We start from the raw sequence: 24205 nt of genomic DNA on the forward strand, positions 1-24205 counted from the left end.
TCTAAAATCACTTGGGGACTCAACCATGGCCATCCTTCTGGACGTTAGGCAACCAGAACCTTGTTTCTTTGGCTCCCAAATACCCGTAAAGTTCCTGAATTGACAGATCTGTACACGTTAGGTTTTCCACTGCTGCCTGGTCAAAAAGCAAAGAATGAGTCGAAAGTAATGTGCATGTAAGGGTGAAGTGAGAAAGGCAGGCTTGGACCCCACCAGAACCCCCTACTGTTTGGTTCAGAACAAATGGAGACTTCAAAGATGCTACACCCCCGGGATGGTGGCAATCCCAGTGTGGCCACCCTTTGCAGACTTTGTAAGGACGTGCTACATCCCCACAGGGCCGGGTCAGCATGAATCCTAATTTAATCTTGCCACCTAGTGTCAGCATCCTTTTCTCACTACATCCATGTTTCCTCTGAAAGCTAGTTTCTGAGAACTTTGCTCTCTCTACAGCATAGAAGTTGGTGTGTGTGTGTGTGTGTGTGTGTGTGTGTGTGTGTGTGTGTATGGTGGGGGGGAGCTGGGTGGGTGGGAGGGAGGTGAGAGGGTTCCAGGAGCAAGGGAGACACAAAGGAAGAAAGGAATGTGAGCTCTAAATCCTCTGTGCCTCTGAGTCTGAGAGTAGATTTCAGTAAGAAATGAAATTTCAGGAACCTTTTAATTAGAAAATGGAAGTGGGAAATAGTCTCGTCTGAATGCCTGTTTAGAAAACTGGAAATAAAAAGTTCCACGCGCAAGGGCTTAAACCTTGGGGGGAAAAGACTTGCCCCAAATCTTTAACAAACCCCCCTCAGTATCAAGTATTTGTTAAATTGACGTGGCACAGATTTCTCGATTACAGCGGCAAAGCGGAACTGAAAGGCATCGTAAAATCCATCAGAATCCTGCCCAAAGCGTTCATTCTTTTCCAACTTAATTTATGCCACGCGATTCTGTATTGGGGAAATCAAGCAGAAAGCTCTTTTCTTCTCCTTCCTCCTCCTCCTGTTCTTTCCTCTTCTTTTTTCTTCCTCTCCTCTCCTCTCTCCTTCTCCTTCCTCCTCCTCCCCTCCTTCTCCTCCCCCTCCCCCTTCTTCTTCTCCCCCCTCCCCCTTCTTCTCCTCCTCCTCCTCCTCCTCCTCTTTCCCTCTCCCCCCACCTCACGCTGGTCCCTCTCCCCCTCTCCCTTTCAAAGCTGAGCTAACGGGAGACTGTTTAACTTCTGTGTTTCTGTAGGGGCCTGTTGTAGTTTAACTCCTGCACACCAGTAGCTGAGATGAACAAAGGAGAGACTCGAGGTCCAACTATTCAGCCTTTCTTTGCACTTTAATTTTCATTGATTGGGAAGACAAGGGGAGCCCTTAGGGATTCAGGCTGAAGGGGGGGACACGCCTTTAGACGCCATCAGCCCCCTAGCCAGCCATCTGCTCCGAACCAAATGGCGTTTTTCCACTCCTGACTGCGTGTCTCTATACTCCCGCAACGCACTCTGAACCCCCTAAATGCAGGAGGAGGCTCCAGCTAGAGTATGTTAAATAGACTTGCCTCCACGCCGGCCCTAGTGGCCAGATCCCCTCCTCCCCGCACACCATAAATCCTCACCTTGCTTATTAGGAAAAAGCAGGAAACTTTCTTTTAAATACTTTTTGATTTCTCAGCAAATTTACTGTACAAAGTGAGACTCATTAGGGCTTAGAAGGCACCCAATCCATCAGACACAGGAGAGGACACAGAGATTTGCTGCCTGGTGGTGGGGTTTTAGTTTTGCCAGGCGTGCATAGCTCATAGCCTGAATAACCTAGTGGCTAGGGTAGGCTCGGGTTGTATGACCAGAACCATGGCCACAACAACTACAGCTAAGTTCCCTGTTTACTGGAGACCCTGGTTATTTTCTCCATCATTTTATTAGGCGACTTGGGGGAAAAGGCTCCCAGTCATCATTTTATCAAATTAAATGTGGCCACCTCAGTAGTGGTGTGACGAAATACTGTGGACACCCAAATCTGTTTCAGTCCCCTTTTGCCCAAAGAAAGGTTCTATTCTCAGGGTGTGTGTGTGTGTGTGTGTGTGTGTGTGTGTGTGTGTGTGTGTGGTGGTTGTGGGAAGAGGAAGGAGGGTCTGGGCAGATTGCAAAAAACAATGCCCAGAATAGGCTCCAGAGTCTAAGCCAGCCACAGGTTCAGTTTTCTGTATAAACAAGTCTGGAGACTGGAGTGATGTTTGTGTTTTCTTACACCAACTGAATACTGTATACCCAACAGAGAGGTTCTCTTATTCCTGAGAAGAATTAGAGTCCTTGTTCAGGACAACAAAATAAAAAAACTTCCAAGCAGCAAATCTGGTGTTGATCAAACATGCCAGGTTACTAGGAGAAGGAGGAGGAGGAGGGGACCTAAAGCATGTTTATTAATTAGTATCACATCCCCCAGCAATACATCCTACTGCCCCTTCTCATCAGTCACAGTTTGGGTATCTTTTTTTTTTTTTTTTTTTAACCATACAACGCTATTACAATCCCATTGACTATGTTCCCTATGCTGCACCTTCATCCCCGTGACTTACTTATTCCACAAACAGAAGCCCGTACCTCCCACAGCAGTTTTGGAATTACAAAGTGGTTAAAATAGCAGACAAATTGACCAACTTGCTGTGAAGGTGCAGATCTCTTCCGTAAGCCCTGGGTCTGTGTAGTGTAGTCACTAGGGACGCTTACTTCTTACTTCTTAAGGCTGTCTTGAGTCTCCCAGAGCCTCACACACACTGACCCCTATGGATATCCGGATTTGTTTAGACTTGACTGAGCCCTTGTGGATCCGTCGTCGAAGGTACATTCTGACCTAAGCCACCCATTCATACCCAGCAGGGAAAAAGAAGGGGAGGCGGGCAGAGCTAGCTTACATTTAGACACTGGAGGCCTCCCTGTTGCTGGAGAATAAACAGGTCACAGCAAACCCAGTGAGGCCCCATCCATAGCCTCTTCTGACCTCCTGGGGCAGCCCCCTCATAGCAGAGATGGCCCCACAGACAGCCAGGACAGTGACTTTGGGCCGTCAGGTTCATGTGGGGCGTGGGGGGGGGGGCTAGTGGCAGGAGGACAGACCCCAGCAGGAGAAACAGAGGTCCTGACAGTTTCTCCTAAAGCTTTCCCTTCTCAGAGCAGGCTGGGCCGCTGGAGACTGTAAGTGGCACGGTGGCCCGGCCTTCCCGGTGGGGCAGGGTCATGGCGTGTCATCTAACCTTTCCTTTTCAGTGGGAGCGGCGGCCGTGGCGCGGAAGGGAAGGCAGGTCCCAGTCCCACGTGGTTTCGCGTGGCGGTCGCGGTGCCGCGCACGGGGGACACCCCACCTCCGCGGATGCGGGGGCGGCGGGTGGAGGCCGCAGGTCCGCAGCGAGTTGCAAAGGCATGTGCTGATTTGCATGAGAAAGGGCGAGTCGCGTGCTCAGCTGGCGGCCCCGGCGCAGATGACGGGTCCCCACCCCCCGCGCCGCTCCCCCCCCCCCCCCCCCCCCCCCCCCGTCCCGGGCCGCGGCCGCGGCTCCCCGAACCCGCGGATCATCTGCTCGGGCTGTCCCGCGCTCATCTCCATGACAAAGCGCGTGTTTACCTGGCCCGGCACCGGCGGGCACGCCTTTGTCCCGGATCGGATGACCGCACAGCTGCTCCCGCCGCCGCGCGCCCGCCCCGAGTGGCCCCTCAGAACTTTCCTGCGACTGAGCGCGCGGGGGCCCCGAGGGGGGCGTGGGGCGGAGGCTGCTGCGGCCCGGGAGGGGCTGTGCCGGACCGCGGCGCAGTGCCGGAGGGCTCCCCAGAGGTGGTGGCTCGGAGAGGTGCCCGCGATGGGTTGCAAGGGCCAGGGGGGCATGGGCGTGAGGCCGGTCACCCCCACGAGCCACTGGCAGGTGCGGCGCTAGGGTGACGCAGGGCCACCCCGAGGGCCCAGGTCGACTTCGGGACGGGCCCGTGCCAGCCGCGTGCGGCGACCCGGAGCGGTGGCAGGGTCGCGGCGCGCCCTTCGTGCGCCCCTGGAGGGGTGCGGCCTCTGGGAGGCCAGACCTGAACGCGGGCCGTCCCCTGTCCGCGTCCGCGGCGGGAATCCTTGGTCCCGGGCCCAAGCGGCGCACCTGGAAACCGCAGCCTCGGACTTGGCACACAATGAGGAAGGGAAGAAAGGGCGTTGAGGGGCGCCGTCCGGCCGGCCCTGTCCCCAGGCCCTACTCCCCCAGGGCGCGCCCCCGCCCGGGGGTGGGGGGGCGGCGGGTCTCGGGCACCTGTCGCCCGGGCCCTGGGGCGGCCCGTCAATCACCCGGCTGGCGCGGGCGGGGGGCGCCTGGGGGCTGCGACCCTGTGCCCCGAGGCTCTAAAACGGAGTCGCCCGGAAACGTGGCTTGGCCCGGGGCCCTCCCCACGGAGGGTCCCCGCCGAACCCGCGCAGCCCGGGGCCGCGGCCGAGGAGCCCTGGGCGAGGCGAAGCTTTCGAGCGCGCTGTCCTTCCCACCTCCCCACCTCCCCTTTTCTGTGAGCATCTGCCCGGGGGAGAACAGATGTGGGCACCTGCGGTGACAGGCCGCATATGTTCCATCCTATTCACAGGCATTCAGACGTGGCCACAATGAGCAGCCTTTGTGCGCACAGTCACTAAATATATTAATCTGCACTCCCCAGAGCACCGGGCTGTTTAATTTTTCACTAGCAATAACATCTGATCTAATCCTTAAATCGGCTCCCGAAAGCCTGCCCTCCCGCCCTCCTTTTTTCTCTCTCTCTTTCCCCACCCCCTCTCCCGAAAAACGTGTGAAGCTATTCAACCTTCCACCTGTTGCCCGCTGAACTGGGCGTGGTTCTTGCAACATCTGATGTCGGTTCGGGCAGCGGGTGGGGGTGCGGGCGGGAGCGACCGTGTGGGGGCCGCTGTTGGGCCACATGGGCGTAGCTCGGGCATGTTTATCAGAAGGAAAATAAACACAAAGTGCAGAGTGCGGCTCCCCAAATGTTGTGCAAACAAAGAACGACAATTATTAAACAGCTTCCGAAGCAGCCCAGCACACCCATCCTCCCTGTGTACCGCCCTTAAAAACGTACGTGAAGTTGGCATTTATCTTTTTTTGATTAAACTCCAGTGGTTACTATAAACACCGGGCAATAGGCCGCGCAGCCAAAAGGTAACATAAATCTCAGACGTAAGACTTAGGTTTTTTAAGCAATTTTGTTGCATGGCTCTTTTTCTTAGCATCCCTTATTCTGTTTTGATTTGTTTTCGGCCACAATGGGTCCTTTAGTGCCATTGTGGGTGTCACAATGCAGACGGACATCAGGCTGTGAATGAAGACAGAGGCAGTTTAAACAAACCAGGCTCTTTCTTTCCTTCCCGTCCATTGTGATACGAATGGGCCTTCTGCACTGGCTGCTAGGAGACCGGCTTTGCAAGGCCCTACTCCAGTAAATGGGCTGGAGAGAAAGGGACCCCAATAAACAGCCTAAGTATTGGAGAAAAAAGAGGGGACAAATTTCGGCAAATGTCTTTCACCTTTAAATCAGCACATTTCTTAATCTCAAAAAGTAAGGCATGCTTTCTTGAGCTGCACTCCTTGCTTTTCGAGTTTCCTCCCTGCCCACTATGAAATTCTTAGTCTCTCCCCTATGATACGTCCCCGTCCCCGGAAGCAGAATGGGGACAGCACTGGCACTCCATCAAGGTTTGCTTTCAAAAAGCTATGGGAACAGGGCGGTGGCTGTTTATCAATCATTATCACTAATAACTAATGATCATAAACTGCTTTCAAACTGTAAGCTGCTCACTGCTGGTAGGTATGTAGGGGCATGGTTGTGAGTCTGGATTTTTTTAGGAACAGTCACAAACCTATGCTTTCTTTTATTTTTTTTTTTTAATTTTTTTATGTTTATTTATTTTTGAGAGAGAGAGAGAGAGAGAGAGAGAGAGAGACAGAGCATGAACAGGGGAGGGGCAGAGAGAGGGAGGGAGACACAGAATCCGAAGTAGGCTCCAGGCTCCAGGCTCCGAGCTGTCAGCACAGAGCCCGATGCGGGGCTCGAACCCACAGACCTCGAGATCATGACCTGAGCCGAAGTCGGATACTCAACCGACTGAGCCACCCAGGCACCCCTGCTTTCTTTTAATGGTAGTTGGAACTGTTCCTATTTACATTAGTAGGTTCATTAAAACAAGAAATACAGTTGTTTTTAGGTTGTTAGGGGCCCTAACACTCAGTAGGAGTGAGTTAGGAAGGAGCCACCGCCACCACCTTCACTTCTCAGTGGTTGGAACTAAGTCACAGGACACCACTGAACCGACCATAGTCAAGGCAAATGGGAAAACCATGATGGGCTTATGGACGTCACTGTTCACAGCTGGGGCTACAGGCAGATTTACTTGCCCAAAGCACATGGCAGTGAGAAGCCCACTTCAGTCACTCACTCATGTGTTCATCCACTCACCTGTCTTGGAGGCTGGAGGTGCAAAGGAAAGTTAGGTCTTCTCTCTGCCACTACGTGCAGTATACAATGAGTAGCGAAGGCTTTTATTTTCAGAAAGAGTTTGTATAGGATTACTTTGCCTTCCTTAAATGTTTGATGGAATTCACCAGTGAGGCTACGTGGGTCTGGAGTTTTCTTTGTTGGAAGGTTTTTACTTAGAAATTCAACTTAACAAATAAATGTATGGTTTAATGAATATAGGATTACTCAGATTTTCTATTTCTTCTCAGGCTTGGTAGTTTTTATGGCTCAAGAAATTAAAAAACAATTTTTTTTAATGTTTGTTTATTTTTGAGAGACAGAGACAGAGCACAAGTGGGGAAGGAGCAGCGAGAGAGGGAGACATGGAATCTGAAGCAGGCTCCAGGCCCTGAGCTGTCAGCACAGAGCCCAACTCGGGGCTCGGACTCATAAACCGTGAAATCATGACCTGAGCCGGAGCTGACTCTTAACCGCTTAACCGACAGAGCCACCTAGGCTCCCCAGGCTCAAGGGACTTTTTCCTCTTACCTGAAGCTGTTCAAATAGTCTTCTTTTAACCTTTCGGTCTAAGTAAACTCTGTGGTTCCATCTTCCATCATTAATATGGGTGATCTCTGTCTTCTTTTTTTTGTTGTGATCAATATAGCTACAGGTTTATCAGTTTCATTGCTCTCATCAAAGAACCAGTCTTGTTTCACTGAGCACCTTTGCTGATCAAGGCTAGATCTAGCCCAAGCCACTGGGCTTGCCTTCCTTCGGGAATCTCCACCCTCCACTTCCTGTTGTCTACTCCCTGAAAATAATCATTTCATATATTTTGTCTAGATTTCTAGTTGTTTAAAGTGGAAGGACAAGTTCTGTAGGAATTATTCCTTCATGGGCAGAAGCTTGAAACAGGATACTTTCGGGGGCAAGTAACAGAAAATCCTAATTCAACACACTTAACTATAAGGAAGGGACACCATCAAATAGAATTCGGAGGTGGTCTTTGTGTGAGTTAATCTTTGGCTTAACCGCATCGTCCAGGCACAAGGCACTCTCCATGTTTCTGCTCCACTGGCTTTGGATTGACTTCAAATGTTGCTTAACTCCCTCCCATGACTGCATGATGGCTGCAGGGGCCCAGAAGTCACAAGCAGACATAACAATGACCAGAGGAAGAGGCTCATTTTCTTTCTGTGTGACACTTTGTAACAGCCATAAAACACTTCAGTAATATTCAAGGTGGACTAACCATGTAGAAGTCAGTGTATTGTTAGGGTTATGGCTTTTTTTCTTTCCCAGTTTTTGGATGGTGAACTATTGCTCTAATGAAACCACATCAACCCATGTGGTTGTGTTCAAAGAAATTCAGTTCAGCATTCAAATAAAATTAAAACTAACTCCAAATAAATGTCAAAGGCTGTTTGTTACCAAGAGAAACCCGCCCTGATCCCACCCTTCCCAAGCTCATTTCATGCTCCATGTTTCTTCTGTTTCTCAGTGGATGTGAAGGCTTTCCCTTCACCATTATTCTCTCCCTTAACTCCCTTCTCCCTACTTTCAACCTACAGTTTCTTTCTTTCTTCTTTTCTTTTCTTCCCTATTTTTCTCTTTTATGTAAATCTGCCATCCTGTTTTTAGGTTCTCCTCACAATTCATGTCTGATGTGCACAATAGGGCATAGGAAACATCTATGTATGGTGTCAAGCAGGAGGTGGGGAAAGGAGCTGAATAATCACATGTAACTTTTTTGCTTCTGTTATGCTGATTTCCATGTACAATTTTTCTTCTAGTGTCCCGGGAAAGGGGCCTGCAAAAGAATCTTTGGCTTCTCCCTTCCTTCACTATTGTGCACTGGAGTTGTAAAAAAAATTTTAAAGCCTCTAGAATTTAGACAGATTTGAGTTTGAGTAACAATTGTGCCACTTACCACTTGTACTAGTTACTTAACAACTCTTTAAAACTTAAATTTTTTTCTTTTACCAAAGTAATACAGTTCCAGATTTTAAAATTCAAGTAGTATTTCCAGATTATAACAAAAAATAGCAATCACCTACATCAAGCATTCCCACTTTCAATTCCTTCCTCTAACTTAACTCTTCGCTATTGTTTTTTAAAATTTACTCTCATATTTCTTTTTTAATGTTTATTTTTGAGAGAGAGAAAGAGAGAACGAGCAGGGGAGGGGCAGAGAGAGAGAGAGGGAGATACAGAATCCGAAGCAGGCTCCAGGCTCTGAGTTGTCAGCACAGAACCCAAGCGGGGCACAAAGTGTGAGATCACCACCCGAGCTGAAGCCAGAGGCTTAATGGACTGAGCCACCCAGGCGACCCCTCCCCCCCACCCCACCCCCCCGGGCCTTTTTTTTAATGTTTACTCTCTTATTTCTTATGAAAGAGTCTCTAATGCTATGCCTGTCTTATTCCCTTGCACGTATTGTCTATGGACTTCCCAGCTTTAGCAGATGAAGATTTAACTCTTCCACCGGATTTCCCACACGCATTTATGAACACGTATAAGATTGCCTCCCATTTTTTAAAAAAAAAATTATAGCATCCTTTTGTATTAAACTACCATTCTGTATTTACTTTATTTTTTTTTTTAATGTTTATTTTTGAAAGAGGGGGAGAGAGACAGAGTGTGAGTGGGGGAGGGGCAGAGAGAGAGAGAGACACAGAATCGGAAGCAGGCTCCAGGCTCCAAGCTGTCAGCACAGAGCCCGATGCAGGCATCGAACTCACAAACTAGGAGATTATGACCTGAGCTGAAATCAAGAGTTGGATGCTTAACTGACTGAGCCACTCAGGTGCCCCTCAATTTTTTTTTTTAACAGATGTAATTTAAGGAATGTTTTCCATTCAAATAGAATTTTCTTAAAAAAATTTTTTTTTAAGATTTGTTATTTTTGAGAGACAGAGACAGAGTGTGAGCAGGGGAAGGGCAAAGAGAGAGAAAGAGAGAAAGAGAGAGAGAGAGAGAGAGAGAGAGAGAGAGACAGAGAGAATCTAAAATAGGCTCCAGGTTCTGAGCTGTCAGCACAGAGCCTGACATGGGGCTCGAACACACAAACCATGAGAACATGACCTGAGCTGAAGTCAGACGCTTAACCAACTGAGCCACATAGGTGCCCCGTGTATTTGCCTTACTAAAGCTAGGTAATTATTCGCAGCTGAGGCATATGCGGTGACTACATTTTATTTTTTGTGCAGTTTTTTTTCTTTACTGGATTCAACAATTGCCTAATATATTTGCTTGACGTTTCTGTGTACCTCTTACTTATCATCACCAAACTCCAAAGATCTTCCTTTACAGTATTCAGACACATCAGGTGTTCAAGGGTGTCACTGTCCTGGATGAGGAAGGTATCTCTGGAAGGCACCTGCCCTAGTTTAAATGGTCTCTGTCTAGGACTTACTTTCCTCCTCTGTCTTCACTTGGATTCCCTGCTACCCAGGTCCTAAATATCCCTCTTTCCTGACTACTTAATTTTGGAGAGTATCCCTCTGCAGGTTTCTGAATGGATTTGGTAGATCATATTTTTGAGCTGCGTATCTCAATATATCTTTATTCTACTCTCACACTTAACTAATATTTTGATTGAGAGTAGAATTTAGTGTTAGAATTATTTTCTTCAGAATTTTAAAGTTAAGTCTCCACTGAATTTCAGCTTCCTGGGATTCAATTGAGAATTTCCATGCCCTTCTGATTTCCAATCCTTTAAATGTGACCTTTTCTTTTTTCCTATGGAAACTTTTTTTTTTTTTTTTTTTTTTTTTTAGGAAGGGGCAAGTCTGAATATTTATTACCCTTTTTAAAAATATGATTATTTACATAACTTGGTTTTTAATAATTGGCTCTCCTGAGTCAGTACAAGCCAGCTCCAGCACACCACTGCCCCTAAGCCTCTAGGAGGCCTTAGGATTGTACTGTCCGCCAGGAGACAGCCTGACTACATTTTCTTATGGAACATGTGGGAGTAAGCAGGGAAAGAATCTTTAGGCAGAATGCCACCAAGGTTCACTTAAATTCAGTTATCTCCTGGTCTCTCTTCTTCCTAATCTGCATGGAGGCTCAGAAGTAGAAGGATTTGCTCAAAGGAACAGAAAGGAACAAAAAGAACCAGGAAAGACTTCAATGCGAAAGGAACAGAGCCAAAGCTCTGGAGGGGGACAGGTCAGGGAAGAGCTGAGGTTGAAAGCCTCTGGCCCTCGGTTCTCAAGAAAGGCAGACTTAGAGTGGGGGCGGGGGGGGGCAGATGCCTTTTATTGGTCTAACCAGCATAACTAGTAGTAGGTTTGGGCAGAGCTCCCCTATCTGTCCTGGCCCCCATCTTTCCTGGGTGTTCCTGACTCACCCCAGGGGAGGAGAGTGTTGGGCAGGGGTGGCAGGCAGAGCCAGGATCGAAAAGGGGATCAGGGTGAAGTAGAAAGCACGGGGTTACCAGATCACTCAAATAAAAAGCCCATCAGGGCAGAAGAGAGGATGTTTCCCCAAACAGGCCCCTCTGCCCTTGCCAGGAGTGGAAGGGGGCAGGAAGCTTTCACTAGAGGTTTCCTACTGTGCCCTTTGTGCTATCAGCATCTCCCGGATGTGTTCCTTAGCTTCCTTCACACTCTGCTCCAGGTAGGATTTTTTCTGTTCCAAGTCTTTAATTTTTTCTTCTGCTATTTTCTGTTTCTCTGAGTTGATTGTGAATTACCTCCTTGGACTGAAGAATAAACATTCTTCCTACACCTTCATACATGTTAGTCTCATCTATCAAAGTCATAATCCCTGTATCTGTAAGATGTGCATGCTTTTTTGTCTGTTTAGCTGTTCAATCTGTATGTCTGCAACTTCACCTTCTGTTTAATGTCAATAACTTTGGCTTGAAGCTCTGTGAAGGCCCTCTTCAATTCCAGATCCACGGGAGCGGCCATCTTGGTTCACTCAGTGTGCCTCTCCTTATGGAAACTTTTAAAGATCTTTTCTTTATCGCTGGTGTCCTGAAATTTCATGATGTACCTTAGTGTGGATCATTTTAGATTTGTTGTGCTGGGCATTTAGCAATCCTTTTCAATATAAGAACGTGTCTTTTACATCTGGGAAGTTTTCTTGAATTATTTCTTGAGTATTTCCTCCTCTTCATTTTCTCTCTTTCTTGTAATTCCTATTTTTCACATGTCAAACTTTAATCTTCTAATTTTCTTATGTTTTGTCTTTCTCCATATTTTTCTCTTTGTTCCAATATCTGTGAGATATCATCAGATTTATCTTCTAACTTTAAACACTTTTTAAATTTAGGGTGCCTGAGTGGCTCAGTCGGTTGATCGTCCGACTTCCGCTCAGGTCATGATCTCATGGCTCCTAGTTGGAACCCTGTGTCGGGCTCTGTGCTGACAGCTCAGAGCCTGGAGCCTGCTTCTGATTCTGTGTCTCCCTCTCTCTCTGCCCCTAACCCACTCGCATTGTCTCTGTCTCTCTCAAAAATAAATAAACATTAAAAAAAAATTTAAACACTTTTTAAATTTATCATGGCTTTTATACTTTTCAAGAGCTCTTATTTTTGGAATGTTCTTTTACATATTCCCTCTCTGTTTCTCTCATGGATAATCTTCAGAGATTGCAAAGAACAATGTTCTTTTACAATATTTTTCTTCTTTCTTCTAGTTTTTTGTTTTTTCCTTTTCTTCTGTCTTCCTCACATGTCTGTCAATCCTCGGTCACAGGTGTCTATTTCGCAGGGAGGTAGACATGCTTATCAGAAGCTCTGTGGGATAGATGAAGACCGCCAAGTGGTGGGAGTCACCTAAGGCAGTTTGAGGAGCTTTGGCTGGCCTGTCACCCTCCGCCTCCACCGTCTGGGTCCCCACAGGCTGCAGCTGGTGTCTCTGCTTGCCCCTTGCTCCTTCCGAACTCCTTGTTTCCTGGGTTTTCTTCTTCTGACCTTCCTCTTCTGAGATTCCACTTCCTTCCAGGCTCAAGTCACACTTTATCTTCTTGCTGCCTTCTTCATCCACATGTTATAAACTTGACACTATGTTTCACTTGTTTCCCAGTATTTAATGTATGTTCATTTGTCTTCCCAACCGCAACGTGTGTCCCTTAAGATGAGAGACCACTTCACATCCTTCTTGGTGTGGCACCCAACCAGTAGTAGCTGCTAAGCACTGTTGATTTTACTGAAAGAAAATTTTAAAGTCAGCCAGAAAGGAAAGCCTTGTATGCCGGGTGCAGAGATTCCTTCTCAGATGTAATACATACATGTGGTGTCGCTGCAGTTTGGTAATGCTTTCTGAGCGCTTGATCTGTCAAGTGCTTTGCAAGAGACTCTGAAGAGAGCAGCATTTGATCATCTTACTTCAGCGGAAGCCTCTCGTTCCCTGGGGTTCACAGCAGCACTACCAGATATGTTGTGTGTACAGACAGGTTTTGAGATGCGGCCTAAATAATTAGGTATTACTAATAATTTAACTTCCTCCGTAATTTACCTAAAAATAAATTAGATTGGTTTAAAGGCTAATCTGCTATCACACTTGGCCAGTGAAACATTCTCTTGGTTGTAGAGAAAAGGGTGGCATTGCAGCTAGAGGAATGGACATTGAGTATAGTCTGGACTGCCTGATATCTGAGCTTTAAGGGAGCATGTCCTGACTGTGAACTTGACCGATCTTAAAGCGGTTTTCGAAATAAGGTGGATATGGTGGCTTACAAGCAGAGTCCAAACTCCTTAACATGAGATGGAGACGCTGCATGACCAGGTGATCCTGTTCACCATCCAGTTTTATCTGCCACCACTCTCTCATGTATAGGTTATAGTCCGTGAAATTCCTCTAAAACGTCCTGCTTCTGCACCTGTCCTTGCTTCTCCCCAGAAACCTCACTCCATTCAAACCAGAAAACCTGCCCAGTAAATAAATTCGGCTTCAAGGGTAATTATGATCATCATCATCACAGACAGCAATACCAACAAGTGGCTAAAATGTACGTGCTTACCAAGGGCTGAGTGCTCTGCCATATTCTTTGTTTTTTGGTTTGTTTTTGCTTTTTAAAATTTATTTTGAGAGAGCGAGAGCAGCAGAGAGGCAGAGAGAGAGAGGGAGAGAGACTCTCAAGAACCGTGACACCAAGACCTGAGCAGAAACCAAGGTTTGGTCGCTTAACCTCCTGAGCCGCCAGGCGCCCCTCTGCTATATTCCTCGTAAGCACTGCCTGGGAAGTACCATTACCGTCCCAACTAAAGAGTCGAGGAAGCTGTGCGTACAGAGGTTAAAAAACAACTTGCCCAGGATCACGCACCCGATTCCGTATTCCCCACTCCCACTCCCCATACCTCACGCGTAAATGGGCACATTCAGAGTTGGTTAACACAGGTTTGCCCCGGTTTCCCAAAGTTTGTCACCCCACTTCGTCAGCGCGTTTCCGCTAACTCAAAGAAATCCGAAGAGGACTTCCGCTTGCATGAAAAAAGCCACCGGGGCACCAGTGCAGGTCTTTCCTAAAAGCGAAGTGGTGTACTCTTCGCTTTGCACCGTTTGGACTTAGAAAAGGTTTCAGAGAGCGCTCTGCTTTCCGACGGAGCGGCAACCTCCAAGAGCCTATCAGGACAGCCGGGCTTCAGGCAAGCCTGACCTTCTCCCGAGCCGGCCGCGGCGGTCACCTGGGTCCCCGAAAAACTGGCGCCAGGGGCTCCGGGTAGCGTCGGCCCCCACAGGCCAGCAGGGCGAACGAGCCCAGGCGGCCAGCCTCAATCCACCCGCGGCCCGCAGCGCAGCACCGGCAGAAAGGAGAGGAAAGAGGTGGCGCCCCGCCGACGCCCACGGGAGGCGCAGGAACCGTGTGATCCCGACCGAGGAAGCAACGCGCGGTTTCCAAAGACACGGGCGTGGCGCCTGCGCAGCTCGCTTCCCCGGAGCCTGGGGAACCGGCCGGGCAGGCCCCGCCCCCCGTGCAGGGAGGTTCCCGCGAGCGGAAGCGCTTGGGGCGGAAGCGGAAGTGCGCAGACGGCTGTGGCTGGGCCGAGGGCGGTGCGGGCGCGTCTCTGGCTGTGCTGGCGTATCTCTAGGTAGGGCCGGGTCTGCGGGGCCAGCGCCGTTCCGACCGCTCCCCGCCTGCCGGGCTCGGCTCGCTGCGCTCGCGTTTCTGCGCCGTTGCGGCCGCCCCGGCCGTGAACCCCGTCGCGGGTCCCTGGGCCCGGGTCCGAGCCCTCCGCGGCCTTGCCCGCCCTCAGCCCCGCCGCCCCGCTCCGGGTACCTGGGAATCGCCGCCCACCGCCTTTCCCCTCCTGGGTCTCTCCGTCCCTGTCACCTCATTCCCTGACCTCCCGACACCCCCCCCCCCCCCCCCCCCCGGCTGCGACCTTCGCTTCCTCCTCTTTGGTGTCATCGTGACCCGACCCTCAAGAGACGTGTGCCAATTCCGGGTCCTGACCTGACGGTCCCTTCAAGAGATGTGTGCCAATGCCGGCTCCGCTCTTCTCGGCTACCTGGCCGCACGACTGTGTGATCGCCCCCAGAGAGGCGTCCTCTGATGTCTGCACTCGCGTCTCAAAACTTGTGTGCCTTTTCCCCCAGGCATGTCTGGGCTGTCCTCAGCCGGGGCTCCAGCCCCTAGCAAGTGCTAAGTCCTTGCAGAAAGGAAGATGAAAAGACGGCAGACCAGTGTATGGATAGCCGAGAGGACGACTTGTCTACGGTGGCCAAGCAGGGGCAGGAAAGTGTCTTTGCAGGAGCGGGGATTTGAGCTGAGGTTTAAAGAAGTAGGGTTAGATAATAGAAGTAGAAGATAATAGCCTAGCGATGGGGAATGGCAGGAAGTTACAGAGAATTTGGAGCAAGGAAGTGAAGTGATCAGATGTCATTATTAAGAGTTAGCCTGGCAGGTGTAGGATGATGGCGTGGGGTGATGGTACATCATGACAAGAGGGCTTTTGCGGTTGTGCAGGAGAGAAGCTTTAAAACCTAAACCCGGAAATGGTAGTGGAGAGAACTTGGAGTGAGTTGGATGCGAAAGGCACGAGGTGTTGGTATTTCTAATGACTTGTAGGTTTTTGGCTTGACGTTTGAGATGATTCAGAGAGTGAGAAATGGCTTGGGGAGCAAGTCTGGAGCATCAGGCTGCTGACTGCTCACCTCCCAAGCGTATTAAGTTGTTTGGCCTGGAGCTGTATTTCACGGTTCCTCTAGTCACCTCGCCCTTTATTTTTGTCCTTGGTCTCTGTCATTTGTGAGTCATGGCCTCACGTCTGCATGTGCTCAGTGACCTGCCCGTGTTTGGGCCTTGCTCGTAGGAGCTAGCCTCTCTGCACCAGCACAGCCTTCACACGTTGTCTGTGTTTAGATTTCCTCGTCACCCTGTCTCCTGCCATCCCTAAGCTCTGCGAAGTGGTTCTCACCAACCGTGTGGTCACGCTGGTCTCAGAGCTGCACTTGTCCTTCCTCACCAGCTGTGCTCAGGAAAAGCGCTGACAGCATCCCAGCTGTGCCAAACCCCTCACTGCCCATGTCTGTACGCACACTGTCTCTGAACCACCTTCCCTCTTACCTACCTTGTATAATTTCTAAACCCCTAATCTTTCCGACACGTGGCGCCCTCTCCTCTGGTCACTTCTGGCCCTCTGTTTTCTCGCCTGCAAACTGAGAAGACAAGGAGGTGGCATCTGAGGTCCTACCCCATCCCTGAGCCTTAACCTGGGTGTCGTTTATGGGGTAGATTTACTGTGAAGCTAATGAAGACCAGGTTTCAGGGTCCCTCACTTTCATGAGCCCCTTCCAAGACACTGGGAAAGACCTCAGTGGTCTTGTGTTTATAATTTTGTAGTTTTTAAAAAGAAGGACCCCAACCGTGTAGGCTTCAGGCCCTGCACAACTTGGATCCCTGTGAAACTGGCCATTTGTCACATCCTGCTGTCTTGCTGTTTGCATTCTTGTCCTTCAGACTTTCCCCTTCATGTGTGTGCTAATCATCGGGGCTTGGAGACAGAACAGGAGTGAATGGAGCCCAGTTCCTGCTGGAACCCTCAGCCGGGGAGGGGCATGCATTTGGCAGAACCTTTGCAGCGATGCCTGTATTGATTTCACTGCTGCGTTGCCACCTTTTTCAAGAAAAGGTTAATGGTGAGAAGGAAAGTCTGTTTAATTGAGATCATAAAAGCAGTTCTTATCTCTGGAAGAAGCTACAGCAATACATGGAAAATCCTTCAGGGGAATTAATTGCATCCTTTCAGTAGTTTGAAAGTGAGGTAACCCTTATGCTGTAAGTTAGTTTCATAAGGCTTCATAATAAGTATGAATCACTTTTTATTTTGATTTGCTCTTACATATGTTTCTTTGTAAAGTGCCGTTGGGAAGATCTTCACAGACTAAAAACGTGTTGTTTAAGGCTTAAATTACTTACATAAAATAAGATATTTTTAAAGCATTTTGTAGCAGTAGGTTAAAATCTACCAAATTGAGAGGTAAATCATTATTTAATTTGTACAAAAAAGGGAATCGATGATCTACAAAGAGATTAAATGTTTTGTCTCCAGTCAGACATTGCCAACCAAAAACCCAGCTCCTGAGCATCCTTACAAGAAGGAACCCACTGCTTTTGCTGTAGAACATTTGCTATAGCGTGGACCAAACCAGTAGGTCCTTGAGTATGCCTGTCTAGCTGCAGAGTCCTGCCGGGACGCGTGAGGTTCCATGAGGCTGTGCAGCTGAACTACTGTTCCCATTAGCGCTGTAGCCCAGAGTGTTGCATTATTGTAAAGTCATTTATATTCAAACCATCGCCACCCAGGACAAGAGGAAGGTAATTCTGTTTGAAACAGTGGAGTTTTCTGGATAGTTTAATTCTGGGTTTTTGCCCAGTAAACACTAAAATCTCCCATTTCAGGGTGGCAGTCTTTGTAAAATATAACATTTCCCTGCTTTGTTAATAGAATGCATTGGATGTAGTATAAACTTTCTTTAATGATCTCAAACACTTTAAACATAATTTGTTAGTTGTGACGTAAACACTGTTAGAACTTGTTGAGGCGCGGGAAGCTATTCCGCTGTTATTTGTAAGGAGTTTTTGTGTCTCTCCGGTTTTTTTAGTTTTCCTGTTCTTCTGCTTTGTCCTTGTCAGCCCTCAGCAGTTCCTGCTGCTGTTGGTGTACATATGCCTGCTTCAGATGCCCTTTCCATATTTTTCTCTTCTGTGGACATAGAAGCTTCTTGTTAGAACTGAATAAAGAAATAGTCTGTAGATATAAGTAAGAGCTTGAAGAAGTCTCTTACGAATAAATTGTTTTAGCCTTAACTCATGAGTTTATATTGATTCTTACCCTGAATTCTGAATAAATGAAGCATAAATTTGTGCATGCATACGTGCGTCTTCACCTGTGTTCAGCGACAGTAATTTTCACATTATGTGTCATTGTCCTTTAAGGGGTTTTGTAGAGCTGCAGTGGGTTAGGGAAAGGCCCAGTGTTCTGGTTGCTCCTTCAGTCCTGATTATTCTGTTAATGCCCTTATGACTGGAGAACCTTCAGGAAGGAGGGCTCTCTGGCTGAGGACACCCGCAGGGTAATTCCCAGCACTGGAGCCGGCAGCAACCAGACCACTCCGATGTGACAGTTAGGTGGGGGTGTGGCTTAGTAAAAGGTGCATAGGCTTTGGAGGCCGATGGGTTCAAATCTCGCCTCTCCTATTGTCTGTGGCCTCCGGCAGGTGCCCTGATGTGGCACACACACTGCCGCCCAGCACCAGCTCTTTTTCCTTCTTGGCTGGTACAGCATGCCTGTCGCAAGTCTGAAAAATGGATCATGGGCCCGTGGGACTAGAGATGTCTGCTGCGGGGCTTTTAGAGGAAGTGTGCAATATGGTGCATTGTGACACACGTGTGCACACTGCCAGGCTTTCTTCTCTGATGGACCCTGTGCCTTTCACTCCCTCTCTCAGGGCTCATATCTTAGTGACTTTGCCTTGCCTGCTGCTGTGTCCACAGCCGCTAGCACAGGGGCTGGAGTACAGTAAACACTAGATGGACATTTATGGAGCAAATACGGGAACTTAGAACTCTTGCCTTTGGTACATGTGTGGGGGCCAAAAGAGGGTCTCTTCCTCTGTTGTCTTGCAATGGGAGTTAGGACTCTGCACCCCACCAGTGTCAGGGTTCTTCCAGAGTCGGTGTCTGGATGTTGGGCAGCTAGAGCAACCAGTGCCTCCCAGAGCCCCGTCGTTTATCTCCAGTCTTGTCTGTCTCCATCCTTTCTCCACCGCGTCAGGTGAGTGTTTCTAAAATGTTCTTGTTGGGGCGCCTGGGTGGCGCAGTCGGTTAAGCGTCCGACTTCAGCCAGGTCACGATCTCGCGGTCCGTGAGTTCGAGCCCCGCGTCAGGCTCTGGGCTGATGGCTCGGAGCCTGGAGCCTGTTTCCGATTCTGTGTCTCCCTCTCTCTCTGACCCTCCCCCATTCATGCTCTGTCTCTCTCTGTCCCAAAAATAAATAAACGTTGAAAAAAAAAAAATTTAAAAAAATAAAAAAATAAAAAAAAATAAAATGTTCTTGTTTAGGAGCCTTGACCAGTACCTGGTCTCCCTTGGGAAGAAGTGCAGGTGCCTGTGTGTCCTTTGGGAGCCCTGTGCTATCTGGCCCTGTCTGCAGCATCATCGCCTCACTCTTCCTCCTTTAAATCAGAGTTCTGGCCACACAGAGGTTGTTTTTTGTTTTGTTTTTTTCCATTTTCCATGTTCGAGGAACACATAAGTAGCGTTGCAGGTAAAACTGCTGAATAGAACACGTCTTAAGCACCTTAGAAACACCCATTTACTGATTAAAAAAAAAGATGTCTTACAAACTTTAAAACATTTTCACTCCTTATTTCTCCTGTGCCTCCCGCCTGCCTGCTGTCTCATCTCCATCTGGCGCACCCGTCTTTCCTGCCTTTCGTCAAGGCTCACTTCTAGTGCCCTGGCTCAGGACAGCCATTGTGGATCCTTGATCTGGGATGGGTCCTCCTGCTGAGTATTCCCCAGCTCTGTGCCATTTCTCTGGCCTGTAGCTATGCTCAAGTGACTGTTGTTGGTTGAATGTTTTCCTGATGAAGCATAACCCTCTGGAGGGCAGGGCCCCTGTGTCTTGTTGGTAGAGAGGGTCTGCCGTAGTCAGTGACCTAAGGTGCTTGCTGAAGGAGTAAACCAGATGTATGTTCAGACAAGATCCCTTGGTATTGTTGAGGAGAACTGAGTACTAATGAGTGGTAGCTACAAATGATATCTTGTCAAAAAAAGGACCAGTATGTGCTTTTACTTGACTCAGCAGTTTCATATCCAAGATTTGTCCCAAGGAAGTGCTCAGAGATGGGCTCAAAGATTTATATACACAGATGGGATTCGCTTTCTTATCTCTGGCGTTGTGCATCCATTAAAAGTAACACTGCAGGAGAAGTTTAACACAATGATTTGGAAATCTATTCATGATCAATTAAGACAAAAAAGTAGATTACAGAAAAGTATCCCTATTTTTAAAAACAGTGAGTAATAATAAAAAAGGCTAGAAATACGTACTCTAAAATTGTTGTAGTCATTGTCTTTGGAAGATGAGATTATGAGTAGTCTTTTTTTTCCTCCCCCTTTGTGCTATCTCTTACTTTTCTGCAAAGGACATGACTACTTGTTAAATTAGGAACATTTTTGTGAATATATTTCCGATAGTGAAAAGTAAACCAACTTGTAAAAATCATAAATACAGTAAAACCTCAGTAAAACTTATAAAGCTTTGTTTTAAATTTTGAGATAACTTAAGAATTTTGACTGGTGCTGTGATGATTTTACTAACTTTAGGCGATGATGGTATGCTTTATGAATAAATTTGTAATACAAGTGAAATTGCGTCACAGTATATGAGGCAGGTCTTATACACCTCATTTGGCAGATAAGAAAAATGAAGCTTATAGAATAAAGTAACTTGCTCAGTATTTTACTGCTGTTGAGTGGAAGTTAGAATCTGAATTCACTAGAGCCTTCCCTTTTATTGACAGTATTATACTGCCTAGCGGTCTGTCACTTCTCCCTAGGGCACTGCTTGGGGGGGACTGACCTGTTGACCTAGCAGCTGCTGAGTGCCTACATCAGCCATGCGCCAGTTTTCTGGATCTTGGCACCAGTGGTCATGGCCTGACTGTGTCCTGGAGGGCCCCCCAGGACACCCTGCATGTATGATGTACGTACGGTGTACATCAGAATAGCTATAGGCTTTCCGTTTCTCATGTGAAGAGCTTCATAGAGATGTGGTGTGGGAGAAAAAATGTTCTGACACTTGCTGAAACAGTACGGAAGGTTTTACTCAAGATTATTGCAATAGGGGTGTTCCACTAAGGGAGAGAGATGGGGCTCAGCTTTGAACACAGCAAAGATGCCTGGGGATTTGTAGCCTGCCAGCAGTAAGAACCAAGGGGATGACGCATTTGATCGGATCTTGAGGGTGATCATCTATTGAGGGCAGGGATCTTCTCCAGACAGACTCAGCAGGACTCTTGCTGAGACTGGACTCAGCCAGGATGCACGCAGATGCCCAAGGTTGAGGCCTTGTTGAGAGGAGGGCCCAGAGGAGTCTGACGGAAATCTGCCGCGGTAGGGCATCTTTTCAGTAGTTAATGAGTCCTGGGTGGAGGGGCTCCGAAGCATGGCCACCAGCGCAGTGGAGGCCGCCTGCAGCTTGCTTGTTCACCTGGTTTGTGCATTCATGAATATTCAGTAAACACTGAGCTAACCCTGTCCCATGTGCTGCTGTGGCATAGGTATTCATGTCACGGAGTTTTCAGTCCTCTTTCTTGCCTTGCTGTGCTGAAGGGGGTCCCTGTCGGTTTCCCTTTGTAGGTGAGGTTGGTGGGGAGCCAGGGAAAGAAGCCCCACGTCCAGCGACAAGGTGACCTTCCTGAGGCGCAGGCCCTGCCAGCATGTGACCGGGGAAGGAAACACCTGACTTGGAAATGAAGCAAAGAAAAAGGAGGACCGTGTGTTTTGTCACCATCGTGCAGGCCGTTATTTAACAGATTCACCCAAGATTGTTTGGTTTTCTAACCCAATGTGCCTCTCTGACTTTGCCACTTACTCTTGATTAGAGCCCAGATGCTGATGCTCCATGTGTCAATTTATAGGTTTTTGTCTTGTACAGATACAAATTATTTCTGTCTGATAAACGTAAACCCCAAAGTTTTGATTTCATTGCTTTGTAGGTCTTCAGCTGAATTTGTCTCCGGCTGAAAATAGCTCATTTCAGTGAACTCCAGCTCTTTGGTGCCCTCTGAACCAGCGTCCCCTGTACAGACTTCCTCGTTAACTTGCATGCTCATTGGAAAAGTATGCTTTGACGTTGTTGCATGCTGGTGCTTTAGGGTGGCCAGAGCTGCTGCTACCAATTGTCCTTCTGCAAACACTGATCTCTGGGTAGGAGGTGTCCCTCCCGCCCCCCCGTCTGTGGGTTGTCCACGAGTCCATTTGTCCCTGTGTCCAGAGGGACTCGGCCCCTTCTGTCAGTGGCGGTATGGAGATGTGTCTGTGCTGAGGCACTCACTGCACCTTTCATTTCTCTAAGGGTTCATCGTCGAAGGTTGTGAATAAAGAGACTTCGGGATTTCTCTTTCATCTTCTGCGTCCTCACTTCCCGGTAACCAGTATGTTGGGACGGGTCCAGCTGTATAGAGGGACGCCGTTCCTAGGAGGAGGCCCCTTCCCGTGTGACATGCTCTGTACTTGTGCGCCTGCTTCTCCTTCATCAACTTCCTGCCTTGAGGCTTTGTTTCCCAAATCAGTGTCAGCTCCTTGAGGGCAGGGTCTCTGCTTCCCACTCTTTATTTGCCTGCAAACGGAGTCCATAAACTTCAATGCCTTCTTTTCATTCATTTATTCGCAAGTACTTACTGGGCTCCTGGCATGTCGGACACAGTGCTGGGTGTTGGGGATGTGACACAGTGACATCATCTGCCCTGAGGAGGCCTGCATTAATGGAAGTGATTCCTAGATTCTACTTTGGGCAAGAAACTCCTCTAATGAGACATCTGTTTTCTTTCTGAACGATATCTAGGTAATGAAAATTGTGTATATGTAGGTATATGTACATGTATATTTATAGTCACCTTTAAAACCACCTTTAAAGAATGAAAACCTCAGTACAGTTGGCCCCTTTGCACAGTCAAAAATCTGCAAATAAACTTCTGACCCCCACCCAAGAACTTACCTCCTAATAGCATGTTGACGGAGCTGTACTGGTAACACTCAACTAACACAGTTTGTGTGCCATTTGTATTGTCTACCGTATTCTTAGAGTAAGCTAGAGAAAAGAAAACATTATTAAGAAAATCCTGGGGCGCCTGGGTGGCGCAGTCGGTTAAGCGTCCGACTTCAGCCAGGTCACGATCTCCCGGTCCGTGAGTTCGAGCCCCGCGTCAGGCTCTGGGCTGATGGCTCAGAGCCTGGAGCCTGTTTCCGATTCTGTGTCTCCCTCTCTCTCTGACCCTCCCCCGTTCATGCTCTGTCTCTCTCTGTCCCAAAAATAAATAAACGTTGAAAAAAAAAAAAAAAAAAAGAAAATCCTAAGGAAAAGATAATACTGTACTATATATATATGTGTGTATGTATATATAAAATCCACGTACAAGTGGACCCATGACAAGTGGGCCCATGCAGTTCAAACTTGTGTTCAAGGGTCAGCCGTACATGCTCTTCGCAGCAAAAGGCTTCACCAAAAAAAGGAAACCTACAATTATTTAAAACAGTAGTGTCCACAGAATTTATTTTCTTAGCCGTTTCATTTCATGTGAACTTAGGCGTCTCATTGAGGGGTGGGTGGCGTGAGCCTCAGAGCTGGAAGGACCGGAAGACGTCGTCCAGAGTCACCAGTCCCAGGTCTTCGCCTGCCCGGGGTTTTCTTTGTAAATACTGTAGAAGAGCACGTCGTAGCGGAACATTCCTGAGGTAATTTGCGATTCAGAATGTGAGAAATTGGCAGTGCGAAAGAGGAAAAACCCGTACATGTTTAATTACAATGGTGAGCTTTTCACTGCTGGGTGGGAAAGGACGAAAACATTTGAATAAAATCAAAGCAGAGGCTGAGCCTGACTTCTCCCAAAATAAAGAGGAGAGTGTTTGGAGCAGCTCAGTGTTGTCACTTGCAGTTTTAGTAGAAAAATGCTTGAAACAAAAATCCCTTTTTATTGGTGAGGGAAGGCAGCCAACCCGAATGTGGCGGAGCCGCCGCACAAATGGGAGCCCACGTCTGTGTGGGAGCGGGCACTGATCTCTTTTGCTCCAGCTTGATCTCCACGTGCGTCTTGAGCGAGCCAGTGGCCGACTGGGAGGTCCCACCGGCGCCGGTGGGCTGGATGGGAGGGGATCCTCCTGCGCCGGCGGTGGGCCCTGTCGGATGCTGGGCACCCCCCAGGGAACAAGGTGGAAGCGGGGGAGTCTCAGGTCATCGTACAGACAGAGTCGGAATCCGGAAGACCGCCTTCAGTAAAGCGCGCAAGTCTGCTGTTTTCAAAGCTGGGCACCGAATAATGGCCTGCAGTGTATGCGCTCTAAGCATCGTTTCTTTAATCCATCCTGACCACCCTTATGTGTGTTCTTTGGTTCTCTTTCCAAACCTGGGCCAGACTGCTGTGTTGGGACACCAGGACAAAAACCATCTGGCCTCAGAAACACAGCGGAACCTTCGTAAACAGAGGGTCCGCACCCAGAGGCCCAAACCGTAGAACTTCCTTGTAGCTGAAATAACCGTGAAGTCCAGCTTGGGCTTCAGACACTCCTACCTTGGTCATGTTCCCG

The 24205-nt window shown here is 48.3% G+C and overlaps 1 protein-coding gene and 1 pseudogene across 5 annotated transcripts in view; one reads left to right on the forward strand and one right to left on the reverse strand.

Moving 5' to 3' along the window:
• The window catches only part of FAM120B (family with sequence similarity 120 member B), a 112483-nt gene that overhangs the window by 1591 nt on the left and 86687 nt on the right, over positions 1-24205 (forward strand). Inside the window, exon 1 of one of the 5 annotated variants that reach the window (XM_086708348.1) lies at positions 14324-14480. The exons of 3 other annotated variants lie outside the window; for them this stretch is intronic. The gene's annotated coding sequence lies outside the window, so the exon portion shown is untranslated. Of the gene's footprint in view, positions 1-14323; positions 14481-23229; positions 23357-24205 lie in introns of those variants that run through there. One more of the 5 variants, XM_086708349.1, reaches the window with a different exon arrangement.
• LOC147581390 (prefoldin subunit 1 pseudogene) lies at positions 9616-14282 on the reverse strand (annotated as a pseudogene).

Source organism: Puma concolor, chromosome B2 (assembly GCF_028749965.1).
Source record: "Puma concolor isolate L17-30 chromosome B2, mPumCon1.1.hap2, whole genome shotgun sequence".
In the NCBI taxonomy this organism is placed as follows: Eukaryota; Metazoa; Chordata; class Mammalia; order Carnivora; family Felidae; genus Puma; species Puma concolor.